General features: G+C 56.9%; 1 protein-coding gene across 1 annotated transcript in view; it reads right to left on the bottom strand.

The window, feature by feature from the left end:
• The window catches only part of LOC138165053 (ERI1 exoribonuclease 3-like), a 184,489-nt gene that overhangs the window by 88,937 nt on the left and 80,631 nt on the right, over nt 1-14,921 (bottom strand).

The raw sequence follows: 14,921 nt of genomic DNA, 5'->3' as shown, positions 1-14,921 counted from the left end.
GCCGCCCTCTCTACATGTCCACCAGGATTCATGGTCAGGCTTCCTGGCCTAGAGCCTGCAGACACGGGCCAAGGCCCTCTCTGTGAACCTCAGACCTTCTCTGGTGCTGCAGTCTCTCCTCCTCCTCGCATCCGCCACCTTTAAGATGGCCTTCCCTGAGACTACCAGCTCCTTCAGGACCCAGGGCTTGGATCCAGGTCATGTTGGCCAGGCAGCTTGACCGCTCCCATGAGCTGCTGGGTTCTGTCCTTCCCAATTCAAAGGTCTCTCACCCAGAGGGAGACTGAAGCAGCTCTTCCTGTTCTGTGTCCAGGGGCCATTCCCTTATCCTCCCTGAACACTGGTCCCCTTCCTTTCTAGTTTAAAACCCCTTGCTCCCCTCACAGAGCCCTCTCCTTAATTACAGGTCACATTTCTGTGGAGCTTTAAGATTTGTAGCCTCTTACAGACAGCGTCTCCTTGAGGGGATGTATCCTTATCATTATTGCTGTTCCCATTCTAGAGATGAGGACACTGAGGCTCAGAGAAACAAGGTGACCTGCCAGGACAGTCCAGTGCCCATGCTGAGAGGCCATTTCACTGGATCTTATGAACACTCCACCTCCTCAGAAGCACCTGACCTTTCACCATCTGCCCACATCATCCAAGAGAGCAGGTGTTTCGGGAGGGCAGGCACCTTTTTGGTAGCCCCAGTACAGTGCCTAGTACCCAGGAGGCTTGCTGCCTGGGCTGAGATAATGGAAACAGGCCACAGGCAGAAGAAGGGAGGGGACTCGAGTCCCAGGGGCAGGAAGGAGCTGAGTCTGAGTCCTGCCTAGGGGCTGGGTGACCCTAGACAAGTCACTTCTCTTTTCAGTGAGTGCCCTAGGAAACTCTAAGGCAGGCCTGTACAACCTGTGGCCCACCAAAGGATCTCGGGCGGCTGGAGAAAAATGTCAAGGAAAACATCCTCTATGCTTTCTGAGGGCTGCCCAAAATCCTTTGGCAGGGTATGCAGGCTACTCTAAGGCAACAAATTGCTAAGGAGTCACCAACCCTGACATGACAAAAGGAGCTTCCTCCCCTGGGAGGTCCCTACACCCATGAGGTTCCAGGTGTCACCCACTGGTCTTCCTTTGCTGAGGGAAAGGACAGAAAACAAGGGACCCATGAACAGTAAACTTAGCAAGAGCCAAGAGGAGGCAGGAGGGAAGGAGGAGCCTCGTGGACCAGAGATGTGGCTGATAGTGCAAGGGCCTTCAAAGACCAGAAAGCAGGAAAGCAGGGGAGGGACCCCAGGCCTGGAGAAGCGTCTGTGTCATCCTGATTTTCAAAATCAACAAGAATATCCCTGGCAGGCTCTAGGTCAGTGAGCTTGACTTGGATTCCTGGCAAAACTCTAGAACCCGTGATTAAAAGGGTGACTTGGGAGCATTTGGAAAGAGGAGCAGCCGTCACCCAGAGGCAGCCAGGCTTCGCCAGGAAAGGTCACGCCAATCCAGCCTTATTTCCTCTTGGATGGAGTCAGAAGATTAACAAATGGATGGAACACCACGAACACTGGATGTGCTGCATTTCAGCAAAACCGTCAACCTCCTCTCTCGTGCCAATGTCTGCGACAGGGTGGCAAGCTCCTCGAGGACAGAGGCTGCTGTCCTCTGTCCTGGCATCCCCAGCACTGTGCATGCACACAGGGGTTGTCTCCCCTTTGCCCTTCTATCCCTGGCAGGGAGATGTGGATGAAGAGGCTCGGACAAGTGTCTGTGCCCATACCCAGAAGACATTTAATCAGCCTCTGCAGAGTGGCAATGTCTCCTCTGTTCTTTACTCTGCCCCCCAGAGGGATGCAGGCCAGGTTAGCAAGTTAAACCTCAAGGGTGTGAGCAGCAAGTGGACGGCAGTTAGATCTGCTGACCTCTCACCTAGCTTCCAGTGTCCTGTCCTGCCCGGAGGTTGGGAAGGCCCAGGCCCCTGGGCAGGTGGGTGCTGCCCATGTGGAAGCACATGGAGCCATGTTCCCTGGCATGCTCCAGCACCAAGAGGGTCCTCCCCCACTCCCCCATTCCAGTCATGGTTTACAGGGCTCAGATTTGCTGGCGGCTGGCATGGCTGGCTCTATTGTCATCTGGTCATGCTTACTGGGGCCGTCAAATGAAATTTTATACATGTAGCCAGCCCACAGGTGCAGGCTGCCCGCCCTCGCTTTACGAGGGGCTTGCATGGCGTCATTGGCAGCCAATAGGGAAGGGCCAATTATGCCTAGGCTGTAAAATGGAACCACTTTTCTTCTACACATAACTAGCTTCATTCCCTGGGCAGGGCCCTTTGGTCAACAGTGCCCTACTGCCCACCTGCCTAGTACCAAAGAGGGGCTGGCATATCACTGCCTTCCCTTGGGGTGGAAGACATAACAGACCCCAAGGGATGGCCTCCACCCAGCACATGGATCCCAAATACAGGGGAGAGAAGCCTGCCTAGCATTGCCACACACTCCCTGTCCCCTCCCAAAACACGCACGCCGCCCCCCACATACACCTACACACCCCACTACCACTTGGGCTGAGAAGGGAGAGAGTGCACCAGACCTGGAGTCATAAGTCATGGTTTCCAATCCCCCCTCAGATCCTTACCAGCTTTGTGGCCACTTAAGTGAGACACTTAGCCTCTGTCAGAGAGTGTCTGTTTTCTCCTATATAAATTTGCACATGACAGGAAGACTCACATTACTCATCTCAGAGGTTTGTTACAAAACAAAACAAAACCAAACCCTCATGTCCACAGAGATCTGCAAAGTGTTATACAAATGTGAGTCACATCCTGGTGACGGTGACCCTGTCCCCTCAGGCCTCTAGGCTCACCCTGACCTACTACCCACAGAGGACCCAGGAGCCCGCCATCCCTCCAGGCTCGCCCTAACACAAGGCCGACCCACGTGGGACACAGGAGTCTGCAGCTCAAGCCACACTGAAGCTGACATGCCACTTCCATGGGATTAAGAATGAGCCCGGGTTCTTGGGTCATGCTCAAGGGTCACTTCTACATCAAGGAGGGGGCCTCCTTCCCACAAACGTGCTCTCTGTCTTAGGGATGTTCCCTCCCCCACTTAAGCATGATTATAATTTTCATACTTTTCCTTTAAACTAAAGGAATGGACTGAGACGCTTCTCTCCCCTCTGGGCGCCTCTGGGCATGGCCATGCACTCAGAAGGGTACAAAGCAGAGGCTGGGGACAAAAGAGAGTTAAGACACCCTGGACCCTTCCCATCTTCCCCCCAACACCCCACTCAGAGGCAGAGGAGTCCTCTCAGCACTGAACAAGCCCACAGCCCCACCTGCCAAGCGGGCTGGGAGCTGCCCAGCCCCCACAGCACTGATGGCAAACAGGTGTGCCAGAGTGAGGGGCTCATTAAATGGGGAATGCGGGGGAACATTCCCCCATGGCCTGCTGGCTAATGGGCCCAGGGAATTGGCAGACCCATCAGGGGAAGGGGCTGTGCTTTGAAGAGCAGGTTTGGGGGGAGGAGAAGGGAGGGGAAGCAGAGCACCAGACAGAAACCCGCTGGGTTCCTCCAAGACTGTTCAGCTCTGGCTGTGGGCTCCTGAAAAAGTGTTCCTGCTGGGGCCTTCTCCAGGCAAACCCAGACACCACCCAGGCATACAAGAAGCCTGGTCACACAGGCCCAGAAGAGCACACAGGGCCAGGGAGGACAGACAGGGTTCCAGCCCTCTCAGTGCTCGCATGGCACGCAGAGCTGGGCATGTGGGGAGCTTCATGGATGGCATGCACAGACATCACAAGAACTCTTCAAGGGAGGAGCTAAAATCACCCTCATTTTGCAGAGGGAGAGACTGAGGCACGGAGCAGTGTGGGCACAAGGTTATCCAGCGAGAGGTTGGGGGAATGGCCTGAATGGCTCCAAGGTGGGAACTCTTGCTGCAGCCCTAGGCATCCAGAACACACACCCAGCACAGAGGTGCCGCTCCAGACTGACCGGGTGAGGGCCTCAGGGCGCATCCCCCCTGAGACTGAGGGCCGGAACCCTTCCTGAGCCTGGCCAGAGGGGAACAGGGCACCAGCTTGGGTGGGAACCCCATTTCATCTCTCTCCTGGGGTGATCCATATTAACCCAATTCAGAAAGTCCATCGGTGAGCCAGAATGCTAATTTGTTAATAGTGAGCAACTGCTGACAGATCCCACCTTGGGCCTGTCTCATTGGTGAAGACCCTTCCCCATGAGAAACCCTGCTTAAAAAGCTGTATTAATAAGGCCATAAGATGACCAATAGGTAAGGGAAAGAGAAAGGCATAGCCCCTGTGACCTGGCTGTCAAGCCAAAGGAGATGAGACCAGAACCCAGCCCCTTGCACTGCCTGACCCACAGTGGGCACTTCAGCCTGGGCTGAAGGGACACCTGAGTAGGTCTAGACTAGAGGGGGGCTGGCGGGGTCTTCACTGTGTTCCGCTTAGCCTCTGGGGCAGAGATGACATGCTGTCCAGCGGACAGGGCTATTGGGGGGCCTCACACCCGGGCATTCTGAATCTGTGTCCCTTTGTGGAAGCCCATTAGGACTCCCCCGGGAGGGAGGGCGCCTGCCCAGCTGGCCCTGAATGGTGGCACCGGTGATCCCAGCCCGCACAGCAGCAAGCGGCAGAACAAGGCAGGCCTGGCGCTTGTCTTTGTCTCTCTTCTCCTCTGCCTGCCACTGCCGTCACCGAGAGCCAGCATTTCTCCAATCCCGGAAGAAATCAACAGCCCTGGTGATAAACGGCCCCGCTTTCGTTATCACTTTTCCTTAAGTTGAGGAGAGCGGCTGATGATGGATGGGCTGGAGTTTGGTTATCAGGGCGGGCTGTCAGCCAGGGGTGCCTATCTCCTCCCACACTGCGCAGGGCATCATTACAGGATGGCATCGAGGTGAAATATGACCCGGAGAATGGAAGGAGAGAAAGGATGGGATTAAACATGGAGCCAATTGAGCAACAATGAGAGAGGAGCGTGAGGCTGGGCCCTTATCGGGCTTGTGACACCTTTTATCTCCGCCTGGTTAGAACGCACAGGGCACAAATTGGTCCTTCCTCCCCCATTGTATCCTCTTGTACAAACAGAGACAGATAAAATGTGTCACCACTGAGATAGCATATCAACTTAACCCTAATTATTCAGGGGGTCAAACTAGGAAATAAGGGCCTCATTTCAACAGGTTCCTCCATCTCAGCTGAGCCGCCAACCACGTGAAGAGAAGGGGGAGGGGGGAGAGAAGGAAAAGGGGAGGGGAGAGAAGGGCAGGGGGGAGGCAAAGGCAGGCTCATGACTGACTTCAGGTACACAGGTGGTGCTGGTGGACACACAATTACCGCCTGAACCTCGTACTAATGGGAGGGAAGAGTGGGTAGTTCATGGCCCTCCTGGGATCTCACCTCGCTGGGAGAGTCCCAGCTGAAGCAGAGCCAGTGCTTCCTTGGGGGGTCAGACCAAGGTGTCCACCCACCTGGGTGGGCTCTCTAGGCTAGGGTGCCCGAGTTCCCCACTGGTGACCCAGGGGAGAGGGAAAGGGATGGCTCTCAGCATCCCTTGTGTGCCGAGACCCTCTGGGATGGCGACGGGCTCCTCCACTGGGGAGCTTCCAACACCAAACGGCTAAGTGCCCAGAAATGACCATCACAGCCAGGGCTTGCCCTGCATGGGGCCAGAGGGCAGGGTGCCCACCCAATCCACAGAGAAGCAGGGTCAGCTAATGGGGCACGGGGCGCCCAGGGGGTGGAGGTTGCCCCCTGCCCGCGCCCCCCCCAGAAGCCTCTGCCACTGCCGGTCCTTGCCCCAGGGAGAGCTGCAGGCTCCCTGTACAGTGAGTGCCTGCAGACACAATATACTTGCTGTGGACTGCGGAGGGTCAGAAGAGAGGGCTGCTTTAAATACCAACTTGAGAGTCAGCTCCTTGTCTTGTCTTCTCCCCCCACCACTCCAGACTTGTCATGGTACAAGAAGTCTATAAGCAGCCCATCAGCTTTAAATATCAGTGTTCCTGAAGCTGGAGCAGGGGAGCGGGGGAGCGGGAAGGAGACAGTGAGCGCCTCCGTCCGCCTGCCGCCCGCCGTCGGCTGTCAGGGTGCGCTAATGAATCTCCCCAGCAGCAGCCACGCTCCAGATTGGGGGTGGGGGGAGGAAGTCTTCCAGTGAGGGGTCTGCACAGCATTGAAATGTCTTTTTCTGAAGCCCCTCCGTTAATGAATGTCACTGCAGAGCCCAGAGCTGCCTCGCCAGTCTTGGAGGAGATGGTGAGCGGGGCTCTAGCCACCAAGCCCCGACCCGGCCCCCAGATGAAGCAGCTGCCACAGATGGGAAGGGAGGGGCAGAAAGGGAAAATCAAAGGCGTGCACAGTGCTGTCCAAACTCACCAGCACGAGCCCCGTCAAGTGCCATCAGGGGCCTCCTGACGGAAAGATTGGGGCAGTCATTTCATAGCCGGGTCTCAGTTTGCTCAATGGCACGGCCGCCTCTCTCCACCCCTACACATCCCTCACGCCAGCCCAGACAGCACCGGGCACTCTGCAAATGGAGTGCACAACAACCCGGGGACAGTGCTGTCGTCCCGTTGCTGGGGCACGCCTGCCCTGACTCCACTGGATACCCCAGTCTTCTTTGTCTTTCCAGGAAGGAGCGGGCAGACAGAGGAGAAATCTGCCAATGCAAGATTTGACTTGATGGAAGCACAAAACCTCCATCTGAAACCCTGAGGAGGCAAGGGTGCAAGCCTCCCACCCACAAGTCATGCAGGGGAACCAAAAGGAAAGGAGAGGGACCAAGTCTGTGCTGGAACCAGGGAAGCCCAGCTGCTCCTAGAGCCTAACAAAGAGCGGGGTGCCATTCTCCCTGGGGGCCTGCTCTCCCCCAATCCCTGGGGCGCTCCTACATGGGAAAGGAAGTCAGGGCCCACAAGGGACCTCAAGTCCTGAGGCTGCACTGTTGATCTAGCCTTAGCAAACACACAAGCTACAGACCCTTGCCCCCAAGCCCAGCTCAATAAGCTTTTGTTAAGTTCCTACTAAGTGCCAGACACTGGGAACACAAGACCAAGACAAAAAAACCAGCCCCAAACCCCACCAGACCCTGCCCTCAAGGGCCTGCCATTCTCCCTGGACGTCTCTCTGACCAACCCCCAGGGGCTCTGCAGGGCCCAAGAGGTACAACCCCAACAAAGCCAGGCCCGAGGCCCCCAAAGGCAGGATCTGGGGCTCCTAACCACTGAATTGGTCACCCAGCACTGCATCCATGGAGTAGACAAGAACCACGTGCTGGGCTGAGGCCTGAGGCATAAGGTTCAGTGTGTTCAGACAGAGGCCCTGGACCAAATGACCTGAATGATTTTCTAGTCATCACCCTTGTGCCCAAATACTCCTCAAGGAGAGTGGAGACTACTGAGCATGCCTGGCCCTGCGGGGGTCAGAGGGGGTGTGCCTGACACACCAGCCACCAGGACAAAGTCAGGCTGGAAGGGCTGAGGATATGGGCACTCAGCTGGGCCTGATCCTCACCATTCATGTGGTAAGGGAAGCAAACCTATTTAGCAACGCCATGCCAGAAGGAAGGACACACGAGGGTCTGGCTAGGCAGAGGAGATTCAGGCACCAGACCTCGGGCAACACCAGGAAAGTTGGGCCAGGGCCCTGCAGCACCAGCAGCCCTCCCCACCAAGGACCTCTCACTATCCAGATCCCCATTTCTTTACCTTTAAAACAAGGGTGGGTACTCTCAAAAGGGGGCCTGGCCAACATTTTGTGGAGATAACAGGACAACAACCTTCCCGGTACACTTTGAGTTTCTTGGGTCACAATGAACGCACACTACTCTCCAAGCCAATCCTGGCTGTATGCCAGCATACCTGCTTCTTGGGGTCCAGCACTCATAAGGCACCCACAGACACCTTCTCATGTAGCTCCTGCCAACAGTCTTACCAAGTGGTAGGGGCCTGTGCCCTCCTGCCAGCTGGTAGGGCCAGGCTGTCTCCCTATGCAGGGTATGCCTGACCACTCCTCACCTCTGCCAATGCCACACACTTGAGCTCAGGCAGGTTTGCCCATCCAGGGACCCAGGTGGACTTGACGCCAGGGTACTCCAGGTTTCCATCCCAGAGGCTACCACATAGTCAGGGAGCCTGAATGTCCCCACCTCAGCAGGTAGGCAGGTTGGTGGGCTCCAGAAAAAGCCCTGGCCCTGGCATCAACCCCATATCCAGGGAGCAAAGCGAATTTAATTTCCGCTTGGCTCCCGATGGTTGAGATGAAAGGACATCACCTGCGCCAGGGCTGGCAGGCAATGGTTACCCCTGCTGGAGTGTGCTGGGATCTCAGCCAGGCATGACCTCTTGGGGGAGGAGGCAGGGGCAGTCTGGGGGTGCTGGTCACATGGATCCCCCAGCGTGGCCTAAATACCCAGGAATTTCTCAAAGCCCATCCTCAATTGCTCTGGGAACGAGTACCAAAGTTCCCCTGCCTCGCTGCAAACAAGCAAGCTACCCCACCCCACTTCTGAGCTCTAGGAGATGGCGAACAAGGCTGTTCCCTGGATCAAATTCATCCTGACTTCAGAAACTTGAGCCCACCCTCCTATACCCCACAAGCAGGCTTTCTGATGCCCTTCTGAGAAGTCTGGGCCCTCCCAACCTATGTCCTTTATAGGTAGCTGCTATGGACATCCCTTCCCTCCACTCCCCAGCTGGCTCTTGACCCCAGCTGTCAGTATTCAGGGCATGGGAAGGAGGATACCCTCACAGAGAAATGGCCTAGGAGGGCAGGTGGGCAGCCCTGCCCCCTCAGCATTCTCTGGAAGAAGACAGGTCTGCTACGGTGGAGGGTAGCCACACATCACGCAGGCGACCTTTGCAAACAACACCTAGTGATTAAGTGTGTCATCTGCCCTGGCAAATCTACAAACACACAACCTGTTGCCATCACTGCTCCTAAAGTGTCTCCTGGGACCTAGGCCACATGTTACATTTGGTCCAACCTGCCAGGTGCCAGTGGAAAGCCTGAGGGGTCCAAGCCCAGTGCCTGCCCTCACTACAGCTGGTGTGGAAAAGAGGGGTGGTGTACTCATGCCCTTGGAGACTGCTTCTGGCCCTGCCTGGAAGTTCCCCCCGCCCCTCACTCTGGGGCAAAGGCACACTGGCCTCATCCTAGTTCCGGCAAGCCTGGAAGTAAAGGGACTTTCTCCCCAAGAGGAGCCTGTTCTAGCACTCTGGGGGGAATGGTCATTCTGTCTGGTTGTGAGGATGCTGGATGCTACCAAACAGTCCCATTCTCTGTCCTTTGCAGGTAAATCAAATCCAGCCCCAGCCCCAGGACCCCCTGTGGCTCGGACCCTCCTCCCCAAACCAGGGTGAGTCCACAATGGGGCCAGAAGCTTTTGTTGGGTGGGGGGGCCCAGCCACAGGCACTTGTCGCCAGCCCTCCTGAGAGTGAGGAACTGCCAGACAATGGGAGGGCAAAGGACAGCTGCAGCAATTAGAATGCAGGGCAATCCAGGAGCTATTTAGCAGCATGACCCGGGAGGTCACTGCAGCTGACTCCCATCCCTATATAAATATTGTATGAGGCGGTGTGCGGGCTGAGCCCCCTCAAGTATTTCTCCTAGGCACTCCACCCCCACCTGGCTTGTGGCCGCCTCCAGCCAGACCCTGAAGCAGCATTATTTACCACTGACAGGCAGGGAGATCCCGCCACCAAGTGAGAGGGACTGGACAAAGTCCACTTGTCCAGAAGCGCCAGGGTAATTCAGCCAGAAGAAGAGGGACAGGTGGGGAGGGGTTCTGTCTGCCCCATGGCCTGGGAGGCGGCAGTGGGAGCTTAGCTGCCAGGGGAGCCTCCCCAGGAGGGGGCTGTGGCCCCCTCCGGTGACCTCGTCCCTGGGCCCGCACAGCAGCAGCCCCTGGCCTTGAGGCAGGAGGGGGTGGGGGGCCCAAGCCCTCCTCCAGCGCTGCTCCACTGCGCCCTGACAAGCCTCTGAAGCCTGAGAGCTGTTTGCAGTCAGCACCGTGATTTGTTAGTAATTATTTCCACGGTGTCACATTGCTGTCACTCTGTTAACAAAGAGACAGGCTGCCTGGGGCTGCCTGTGAGAGGAGCAAGGAGGGCCTGTCAGGCTCCCGGCAGCTCGGGGCTGGCTCCCTTTCTTCCCCAAAGCAGAGCCCTCAGCAGACAGGCAAGGAGAAGCCTTTCAGAAGCTGCTCGAGCCCAGACCCTCACATCTCATTATTCGTCTCCCCCTCTCCCCTCACTCCCCTCATTTCTACTTAACCCGACGCACCAATCCCAGAGACCACTTGGTGGCCTCTCATCTCCTCCAGCTTCTCTCCCCCAAGCTGCCAGAAACTACCCTGAAGAAGACGCCAGTGGGGGTGGGGGGCAGAGCACCCTCACTGTCACGTCAGACACAACACAAAGGCAAATCACCCCAGAGAAACCAGGCAGCAAAAGCCACCAGACACTGACTTCCTACTGCCTCTGCGGCCCCCGGGGGGAGCCTTGGGGGCAGCTCCCACCCCGGAGGCCGATGGCCCCGTGGAGCTGGTGTCACCTACCGAGGTGCTGACACGTCTCTGTGCGTGTAGATGTGTGTGTGCACGCGTGTCCAAGATGAAAGGCGCCCACCGCGCCAACCTTCCCCAGCCTCCGTCTGCACAAGCCAGCCGATTTGCTTTAAAGCAACCTAATGTCTCCATTACCCTGGCTGCGAATTAGAGAGCAGATTGTCAGGGGCTGACAAAACAGGGGTCACTCACCTTGCAGGCATGGCAAGTAGGAGATTAATTCTCTCCTCCACCAGACAGAATCAGCCTCCAGGATGCTCCCAGGGAAGCACAGACCTGAGAAACCCTTTCCCTACCACACAGCCACAGACACAGCAGCAAGCACGCCTGGGGTGGGGGCCTCCATGGAGAGGGCAGCCCCCCACCCAGGCAGTCAGCTTATGGGAGGGCCTGTAGGGACGGGCCCTGGGGAAGGGCAGCCCCCCGCCCAGGCAGTCAGCTTATGGGTGGGCTTGTAGGGAGCAGGCTCTGGGGTATGGCAGCCCCCTGCCGAGGAAGGCTGGCTTGCAGGGAGAGGGCAGCCTCCCACCCAGGGTGGCTGGCTTATGGGAACTTGTAAGGGAGTGGGCCCCTGGCCTAGGGAGCTGCCCTGTGGAGGTACCTCATCTCCTAAGGAAGGGCTCTCATCAAACCACTCATTCCCCTGCCCTTTCTTCCCCGGAGACCTCTGGGGGGCACAGGAGAAACAGCCTAGACTCCACATAAGCACCTGTGACTGGGTGGGGGGTGGGAGCTCAGAATCACTGGTTTTGCTGTCAAAAGACCCACGTTTAGGTTCCATTTGCGATACACACCAGTGATGACCCTCACTCAGCAAGTCCCTTCATATACCTCTCTGCCTCGGTCACCTCATCTGTGCAATGGGAGTAACAGTGCTGGCATGTTCTGTCCCTGAGCTACTGGGAGGACCGTGCTCCATCACACTCAAGAGAGCGGGGCTGCAGGTGTGGCCCTCCCTGCGCGAGGGGGGCCTGCATAAAACACATCTGCCAGGCTAGTCTAACTTGCACACAGCAGATTAAAATGGTAAATAAAATGAAGCCCGAGCATAACTCACGGTTAAGATTTCACTAATGTGAGCTGGGCACAACCCCCCCCCCCAGCCGTAAACCCTTCAAGCACCAGCCTGTGCTTTATGGTTGAAGGAGGCTGAGAGCATTTCCCTTTTACCACAGACGTAACCAGGGAGAACTTGGGAGCAAGTGGTCTCCTGGAATGGAGCCAGCTCCAAGCCAAGCCCCTTGCCACCCTCACCAGGGCTCCCTCAGGGATGACGAGCAGTGTGAGGCCCTGGAGACAGGACAGCAGTGCTGGCCAACTGCATGCCCCACCGAAGGCCGTGCCCCTGCACAGGCCCCAGTCTGCACTGCTGCACTCCCTGCCTCTCCCTCCAGCTGCCTTGGTCATTGTCCTGTCTCGGCTTAACTAAAGATAGGCCCGCTAAGAAGAGAAGGGGTGGGACATGCCCACAGCTGCACAGGCAGGAAGGAGCAGAGCCCAATTTGAACCCAGGGCTCCAACACCAAAGCTACCACCCTGCCCCTTTGCTCCACAGGCTCCCAGAACAGGCAGGTCCCTCTTCTGCAGGCATCATTCAGGTCACTGCTCTCCTGCTCTGCTGGAGGGTGAAAAGGTCGCTCCTTAGCCTGCCACTCGACACCTTCCCATTCTGGTTCTAGCATCTAGGGGCAGTGGATCAAGGACCGGGCCTGGAGTCCGATTCCACCTCAGCCATTTACTGCAAAGTGCTTAACCTCTCCCAGCCTCAGTTTCCTCATCTATAAAATAGGGATAAGAACGGCACCTACCCACAATGATATAATAGCCCCTCACCCTGACCGCAGGGGTGTTGTGAGGATCAAATGCAATAATCCTGGCAAGACACTGTACAAACTCGAAGACACCTGTGCAGTCTGCACAAGTTATGAATATATGCCCTCACACCTCTCTCCACACTGGTCAGACTCTGCTGGCAGAGGGTGAGCGATGGGGGATGGCTTCGAGGATATCCCCCTCACCCCCCAGACTGAAGGGCTGACCACCTGGGAGGGGATGAGCTGGGTGGGCATGGAAACTTCCAAGGGGCAGAGGGAAAGCAGGGATCCCTGAGGAGCCCAACCTGCCCACCGGCCCCTTTTCTCCAGCCACCCCCACCACCAGGAAAGCCCTTCCCATCCCTATCTCTCTCTGGGACCTCCTCTGATCCTCCCTTGGATGGTCTGCAGCCCATCCAGCCTGTGTACTGCCCCTCTCTACACTGCCCCATCAGAAGCTCCAGAGGAAGAAGGGTCTGAGCTCTGGGCCTCACCTGTGCCCAGCAGGAAGCAATGTGGCACGGGGAATGAAGAAGATTGGCGGGGCTCCCTCCAAAAGAAGGGTGACCCGGGGCTGCCCCAGCCTCAGTCTTCCTGCTGCCAGCTCTAGACCAGAGACAGCTGCTGCAGAGGCACTCACCTCCTCCCAGAGGCTGCTTACAGCAGGTGAAATGAATCTTCTCTCTGAGCTCTCAAAGGCCCAAGGCCCTGTTAGGCTAACGAGGCCATCTCCCCACTAATGCATTTGAGCTTGGCAGGCCTGCGGCCCCTTCATCAGCTGCTCCAGGTATCTCTTCTTTAATTAATACCACTGCCGAGTCTCCGCAGGGAACGTCACCCACAATGAATGGCCCTCTCTCATTAGAGCTGGGCTCAGCTGATGGATTCAGGATGAGGCAGATGATGCAGGGAGCCAGGGCTAACAAGAGACAGCCGTCGCTGCACCCACCACCAGCCCCTGCCGGCTGCTGAGGCCTGCCCGGAGGGGCCCCCTCCCAGGACAAAGTCAGCAGCTCTGATGAAGTGGCTGGAAAGAGCACTAGCTCAAGGCATGCCCAGAGAACAGGTGGGTGAGGCCTGCCACCAAGCTCCCTAGGGCTGGCTGAGGCTGGGCTTCTGTTCAGAGCCTGACACTGGGTGGGAGCCACTGGGGGAACAGGAAGAGGGCCCCCCCTAACACTCCCCAAAAACAGTGGGGAGGGGGGAAGACACAGGTCTCCCCTACCCTGGGGGGGATTCTCCATTTCCTGAATCCTTTTGTGTGTAAGGAGGTGACAGGTAGGTTGGTCACACATAGATGGAGGTGCCCAGGGCCTATGACAGAGGCCTGGAGGACACAGAGACCAGGAAAGATTCCACACAACCTGACCCCTGCCTGGAAGCAGCTTTGGGTGTCCCATCTGGTCAGCTCCAAGCAGCCCCTTCATACTTAAGAGAAGAAAAGAAAATGTGGTGCAACAGTCCTGGCCCTCAATAATCTTCCAGTCAGACGGCAGACACGAGGACAAGTGGTGGAATACAGGGGAGGGCATGAAAAGGGGAAAGGCTCAATCCCTTTGGGGGAGAGGATGGGGGCAGCAACAGCAAAGCCATCCCTCACTGGAGTCTGGGGGGAGGAGAAAGGTTTCAAGAGAGGATTAGGCAGGAGCTCATTCTAGGCACAGGAGGGCAGAGAACTAAGGTGGGACAGCTAGCACTCTACCATGGCTGCAATGTTCAAGGCCCCAAACGGAAGAAGATGAAATGGGAGGCAGTCGGCCCACAGAGGCCTTGAATGCTGATGTCACGAGCTCATATTTCAGGCAGCAAATCGAAGAAGCCGCTGGATTCAACCCCAGATCTCTCTATCCCCACACACAGAGCAGCCTCCCCACAGCAGGGATCTCTGCCCAGGTCTGTAGGCCAAGGACCCAAGGGCCACTGTCAGAAACCCAACAAGGAGAGGCCTGGCTGGCAGCCCTGGCAAGCCTGAAAGGCAAAGGTTGGACGGTGGTTTGGGATGTAGTCACTTACTGGGCACTAGGCTCCAGACTGAGCCCTGGGGTCCACAAAACGCCAAAGTCCTTGCTCTCATGGAATTCACATTCTCTAACAGGGGAGGAAACGTGTCAATACCTGGGCAGAGTCAGAAAATGGGAGGAGCACTCAAGGTCCTCTATGGAAGGGGACACTGGAGCTATGGCTTAAGTTAGCTGGGGAAGTAAGGAGGCAGAGCATTTCAGGCAGGAGGCACAGCTCAGGGAAAGGCATGGAGGTGGGAGATGGGATGCTGGGTGTGCGTGAAGAACAGACAGGAGGCCAGTATGGCTGGGGAGGCCTAAAAGGTAAGGAGGGGCAAGACTGTGGAGAGCCCTGCTGCCATATCGGATTCTGGAGGGAACAGGAAGCCACTGGCAGTGGGAAGGGCTGGGGCACGGTCACTGTCCCTTTGGCAGCAGAGCCAAGGAAGGATTAAAGTGGCCGGGATGCCAGCAAGAAGTCTGCCCTGGAACCCAGCAGAAACCTGGTGCTTGGGAAAGACAGTCTTTAGCTGGAGACCTT

Source organism: Petaurus breviceps, unplaced genomic scaffold (genome assembly GCF_028583685.1).
Source record: "Petaurus breviceps papuanus isolate PSGF00001 unplaced genomic scaffold, PetGlider_PUasm1.0 207, whole genome shotgun sequence".
NCBI lineage: Eukaryota > Metazoa > Chordata > Mammalia > Diprotodontia > Petauridae > Petaurus > Petaurus breviceps.
The sequence above is the reverse complement of the archived record's forward strand: the minus strand, read 5'-3'. Positions and strand labels throughout refer to the sequence as shown.